Source organism: Monopterus albus, unplaced genomic scaffold (genome assembly GCF_001952655.1).
Source record: "Monopterus albus unplaced genomic scaffold, M_albus_1.0 scaffold3.1, whole genome shotgun sequence".
In the NCBI taxonomy this organism is placed as follows: Eukaryota; Metazoa; Chordata; class Actinopteri; order Synbranchiformes; family Synbranchidae; genus Monopterus; species Monopterus albus.
The window spans coordinates 8,885,880-8,892,532 of NW_018127883.1; the positions used below are offsets into that span (position 1 = coordinate 8,885,880).

The 6,653-nt window shown below is 38.9% G+C and overlaps 1 pseudogene; it reads right to left on the minus strand.

Annotated features, from left to right (window-relative positions):
• Nucleotides 1-2,471: 2,471 nt before the first annotated feature.
• LOC109959831 (zinc finger protein 239-like) lies at nucleotides 2,472-6,285 on the minus strand (annotated as a pseudogene).
• Nucleotides 6,286-6,653: the final 368 nt, after the last annotated feature.

A 6,653-nucleotide genomic window follows, 5' to 3' on the forward strand; every position in this document is an offset into this window, starting at 1 on the left:
GTCGAAATGGAATGTGGATTAAAGATTTGTGGCTGTGTTTCAGTTGTCAAAATAACCTACATTCATCCTCCTAGGTATTTCCTATCTGTGCTTCACATACTGTAGCAGCTGATATTGTGAACCAACTGTGGAAAGTGCTACCAAACTGGTGGGTTGAACATTTTCAGAGGTATCCCAGAAGTGGCATCCATCAAAAATGAATGAAACAATCAGCTGCAATCAAATGAATATTAAATAAAGGCTACATTGCCTATAAATAAAACTGGTTTGTCTAAATACTGCACACCTTGTGGTAATAAGGTTGATAAAAGCAAGAGGATTTTAATAGAAAAATACTAACAAAATAAAATAAAATTACTTAAAAAACTGAAACACATTAACACACACACACACACAAAAACCTGGTGAAAACACATCTGGATTTTCAGATTTCCCCGTAGTAGGCCCATCATTTAAATCCAGAGGTGTCTTAATCATGTTGTTACAAAACATCAGATGCCAGTGAAAGTCATCTGTACATTTGTGTTGGATTGCTAGCTATGTTTAAATCCTTGCATTGAAATGTTTATAATTCCAATACTATTAGGAACAGATGCATTTCCATGGTGAAGGTGTAAAACAAACATTTCAGTTTCACATGATCTCCCACTTACTTCTAGATTCAACAGATTAGTTGGTGTAGAATTAAACACTGGATAAATGTTTATTCATCTTTGAGGTTGTAAATAAGTCACAGTATGGGCTATTAGACTGACATTTACATCACCCCTCCCTCAGCATGTCTGTACTAAAGTTTAGTCTGACACAAAGAAATGACTCTAAGATACGAGTTCAGAGAGCACAGCAGCAACCAACCCCCAGCAGGGGGCAGCAGAGCTCCGCACAGCCACTGAGAGCTGATCGATCCTTTACAGTGCCTATATAAAGTGGATATTTTATATAGGCAATAAACATGGACTATAGTAAATACAAATGGACTCAACATGTTGAAGTGAATGTTGCTAAATGCTGAGTCTATAAACACTACAGATTAACTAAATCCATGTTTCACTTGTAATTCTTTGTATAAAATGCTTAATGGAACATTATCTTGTGACGTTTTCTTACAAGAATCAGCAGAAAACAGATTTACTGAATACACCACAAACACAATGATGACCATGGCTGTATGGAAATGAAACTTATATCCTGCTTGACACACTCCGCAGCTAACATGGTCACAATAAGTAGTCACAATAACCAATTTTTGAGATTTTGCAATAATTTTACTGAAAAACAAAACAATTCAAAATTCAGTGCCAATCAATGCATATCACATTTTCACACTTTGAATCCAAGCTACAACAAATCAATGTTGAGCAAAAAAAACAAACAAACAAAAATCAGTCAATGTCAATGCAGAAAATATCAATGAGCTTCAGCAAGTCAACCAGCAGATTATCCACAACTAATCAATGCTGAAGAATTGGCCATCAATAAAGCAAAATGTGGATATATCCACACAACACAGAATTAAAGCTAAACATAAAAGTGATTGAGAATAAATCTGAAAATGTAAAAATGACTGTAGTTCTAGAATCTGAAACAGACTAAATTAATTCAGACAAATCATCCCAATTTAAATAATCATTTGATATTACAATTATTCTGAACAGGGTAGTAGTTAGATAGGTAATCTGGTAGTTAGGGAACAGAGAACAGAAAACAGAATCACTCCTCCTGCAATGGAATAGATACAGTATTAAATAAGAAGATTGTCACAGAGTCAGTCAGTCCTCGTCAGGGGTCCAGTCAGTCCACAGTCTGTTCCCCCACCCAGGCCTGGGTCCGAAAGAGCACACGATTCACTGTCACAGTAGCATTCTCCCCTCTTCCCATTTCCTTCAGCCTTACCCTTTTTATCCACAGCTTTCTTACCCCTGACTAAGGAGACTCCATCCATCCCCAAAATCCAACTTCTGATAAATAAGTTTGTGTTATAATTTTACCCCTACTGTCCCAAAACATATTTACAAAATCCCTGGTTTAAAAAGAGATTCAATAAATATTGGCTGTTTTTTCTTACTACATCTTGATTATATCATAAAACTTGATTTAGAGTTTCACTACCTGATTGTGGTTGATGATATTAATATTCATATCAGCTAAGTATTACTCTTTCCAACAAACTGGACAAGTAAGGAATGCGTTTTCCTTTTATCATGGACAATTGAGAAGCAGTTAATTGACAGTAAGGGTAAAGAAATTTTTTAAATAAAGGGTGAATCTAAATCCCTATTTTTGCTGAAAACCAATGTTGATTAAACCATTTTATAGGGATACCACAAGACAAGGTTTGTACAAAATATCTCAAAATCTGTCTTTTATACATTATCAGAACACCTTTTGAGTTTATATATCCATGTAAAAAAGTACAGTATATTTCACAACCCCATCTTCCTTCTGCTTGTCCTTCTTTGACCAGACTTCTTTGTCCAGAAAAAGAAAAGAAAATCTTTTTCATCCTCTAAACCATGGAGTCGTACCTGGATCCATGCAGTTTATCATTTATGTAAAGTTTATCAGCAGTCACATACTTTGTGCCATTTCGTCTTTCTTGATAATAGACCAGTAAAAGAACTTTACATCTGTCCATGATCTCCTTTAGGAGCTGGGCTGTGATGCTGTGAGGGTTTTTAGACTAGTCGCTGTAGACAAGGCCCAGCACTGGTCCCACATTTACAGGTTCTCCCCAGTGTGAACACACTGATGGACTGTGCGCTCAATTGAACTAATGAAACCTTCCCCACATTGGTCACAGCTGTATGGTTTCTCTCCAGTGTGAGTACATTTATGGCATTTTAGATTCCCCAAACATGTAAAAACTGCCCAATACTGTTCACATCAATGTGTTTTCTCCAGTGTAAATACATTGATGGGCTTTTAGCTCCCACGTGGTTCCAAAAGCTTTCCCACATTGGTCACATCTGTAAGGTTTGTCTCCGGTGTGTACATGTCGATGGCTTGTTAGGTAACTTGAAGAAGAAAAAGCTTTTCCACAATAGTCACAGCTGCACAGTTTCTCTAGTGTGAATACGTTGATGTCGATTTAGCTGAAATAATTGAGAATAAGATTTTCCGCACTGGTCACAGATGTACGGTTTCTCTCCAGTGTGAATACATTGATGGCGTTTTAGATGTGGCAACTGTGTGAAAGCTGCCCCACACTGTTCACACCGATATGGTTTCTCTCCAGTGTGAATACGTTGATGTCGTTTTAGACTTCCCGACAATGAAAAACCTTTCCCACACTGTTCACACCAATATGGTTTCTCTCCAGTGTGAATACGTTGATGGCATTTTAGATTTGGCAACTCTGCAAAAGCTGCCCCACACTGTTCACACTGATATGGTTTCTCTCCAGTGTGAATACGTTGATGTTGCTTTAGGTGATCTAATCGAGAAAAAGATTTTCCACACTGGTCACAGCTGTACGGTTTCTCTCCAGTGTGAATACGTTGATGGTGTTTTAGATGTGACAACTCTGTGAAAGCAGCCCCACACTGTTCACACCGATGATCCAGTGTGAATTCGTTGATGTCTCTTCAAATATTTCAGTGTTGTGAAGGATTTCTCACAGTCATGACAGTGGAGATGTTTGAGTCTCATTCCTCTCCGTTTCTAAAGCAAAAGACAGAGAGCAAGAGAGTCAGAAGACATGATGGGAAACTATAAATGACATTTACAGCATCTCTGTGGGTCATAAAACACCCAATTCATTTCTACCTGTGACAGTCAACTACAGCAGCATATTCACTAAGGGGCCTGGAGTGGCACTGGCCTGTGTAGAAACCTGTCACCAGAGATGCTCTCTTAACTCTGAGGTACTCGGGTGACGTCCCCATTATAGAGCTGCATGAAGACAAATGTAAGATCCAAAGTTCTTGGAGCTTCACCAACAACACAGACTGGGTCAGCCAATATCTCAACCTCTGTTACAGATATTGCAACCTTATAAAAATGCTGCTCACAAGAGAAGTTCAACTATTGACTATTTTCATTACGGATTAATCTGCTAATTATTTTCCCCATGAACCAATTGGTTGGTTTGTAAAAATTTTGAAAAGTAGTGAGAAATGCCACGACAATGCTCTAAACAGTGATCAAAATAATCTACTAATTTTTCTAACCTACTGTAGGTGCATGACACCGCAGCCAATCCGATCTTGTCTGTACCTTCACTCACACACTTATGTGATATGGGAAATTTTGTGTTAAGTATTCAAGTTATACACATACATCAATCTGCACGAAGGGATGGTGAGCTTAAAGGTGTTCCTTATTGTAATATCCAAAGTAATCCAACACTGCTGAACTAAATTTCTTTTTTAGGGGATGGGGCTGGTGATATCGGCCCTGCTTCTCTCTGGCGATTTCTCTACTGCGTGTGTGCGGTGAGGAAAGGAGACGCACATGCATTGCACTTTATTCTATCCCTATCTTTAACATGGGAGAAAGTTTTAGTTAAGAAAATCACCTCTCACTGAAAAGTTATCAAAATTCTTTTTGTTTGAAAGTTGACACGTATAGGGAGCAATGTCTGTCACCCGACCAAATTTCTTCCAGATCTGATCCTGATTCCAGTTCTGACAACCACTTGAACTCAACACTGAAAATGCCATTTAACGCGCATTTTCTGCCTGTGATGAAGACAGAGTCCTGACATGTTCAGGTGAGATGCACGGTCTGCCACATCCTAAAGGATGACCCGGATGGAGGATTTTAGGGAACATTTTCTGTTGATCTGGCTCTCAGTTTTCACAAGGGACCCATTTCCATGAGCGAATGTTGCGTCTGGACGGATGTACACACATTCTCGTTGATCACTTAAATCATGTTAGATATTAGTAAATTAGATAATTGACAATGTGTTGAATCAGATGTGTTAGTAATGCAGTTTAGTAAGATTTAAAGTCTGCTCTAGTCTGTTTTGTTTCAAGGTTAGCAGACAGAATGTTGATTCTGAAAAGTGAACCATAGGACCCCTTAGATGGAGAAGACCATGACCTCCCTTCATACTATTGCTAAGGGTTAACACATATCCACATATATTCTTGCATACACATAGGTGGTGTGGACTCATAGGCTTGTAATTGATTCTGATTATCGAGTAGAATTTTGTGATAAATGTGTGATACTGGAAGAAGATCTTTACTCTCCAGCATAATGGATTCCTCCTGCAAATGTTATGATTAACCAATGATTGTTTGCTGTATGTTGTTTAGACATTTCCATGTTTTTGTCTGAAAAATGCTATAATTGCTAAGAATATCAGCTTTCACATAGAAGCTTACATATAGGGCCACAGCAACAAAGACTCAGCTTACATGACATTATTTTATGTTATTATTTCAGATTTTGCCCTAGGTACCCAGCTCTGGGCTTTCCCTGGAGGGGGTGGTATGGGGGGCCTCTCTCCTCCTTGGATGCCTCATCTGGGGACAACGGGGACATTTGATTTAGGTTGACACGATAAAAATCCTGTCAAAAGGGGGAATTTGTTAGATATTAGTAAATCATTTAGACAATTGTTAGACAATGTGTTGAATCAGATGTGTTAGTAATGCAATTTACTAAGATTTCAAGTCTGCTGTAGTCCGTTTTGTCTCAAGGTTAGCAATGTTGATTCTGAAAAGTGAACCATAGGTAATCACGACACCAATTCTTTTCCTCTATTAACCTTGTGTTAGAATATTATGTCTGATGAAAGAATGCCTTAGCTACACACCATGTGACAACATACACACACATTGAAATTCTTCATTTTGTTATGACTAGGTAAAAATGCAGCTGCTCAAAGCATGTGGAGCACTAGATAAGAGATGGAGTCTCCGGATTAGCTTCATCTGGAGATTGTTTTGTAATCTTTCTGTGTAAGGGGTTAGCCTAAATCTTATAACTGTATTAGTTCTGTGTGGCACATGAGGAGTGGCCTCTTTCCAAAAAAGTTCCTTGTAAATGGAACAATCTGTCCTTTTATCATTCTTTTTGCTTTCCCCCTCCTGTCCTGTTAATCTTTTGGCTCGTGACATAATGTGTTCACTAAATGTGACAATGATGGTGTCCCCGTGCCATGTTGACATCACTTTTCCTGATGGCTCTGTACAATGCTGTGCAACTCCAAAAGCAACATTCCAACAAATGTTACAAACCACACCTTCAGGCATGGATCTGTCTTTTGATTCTTCAGCTGAGGTGTGGTGGGGACTTGTGACTGCACCTGAAAAAACAGATTTGTGGGATACCTTCAAGCAGTGACATCCATGGATTTCCATCATCCACAAATACACAGAACCTGCGGAACACATGCATTGCACCTTTAACTATTCTCTGTACGGGGACGATGATTATGATGCTTTGTGGGACGACTTTCTTCAGGGAATAGAGACATCGCAGAGAACACCCACAGTTGACATTTAACAATTGCACATTGGGCCTCGGGGAGTGGCAGCTTTGGCTGCACTGCCCAGTGAAATTCAGGACTTGTATGCCCTATCTGAAAACTCAGCTCCTCATATCACTTTGTTAGTGGGTGAGGGAGGTGAGCATTCCTCACAGTTGTCAAACACTGGAGAAGTGTTTTCTTCCCAGGAATCATGGCAGAGAGAACATAG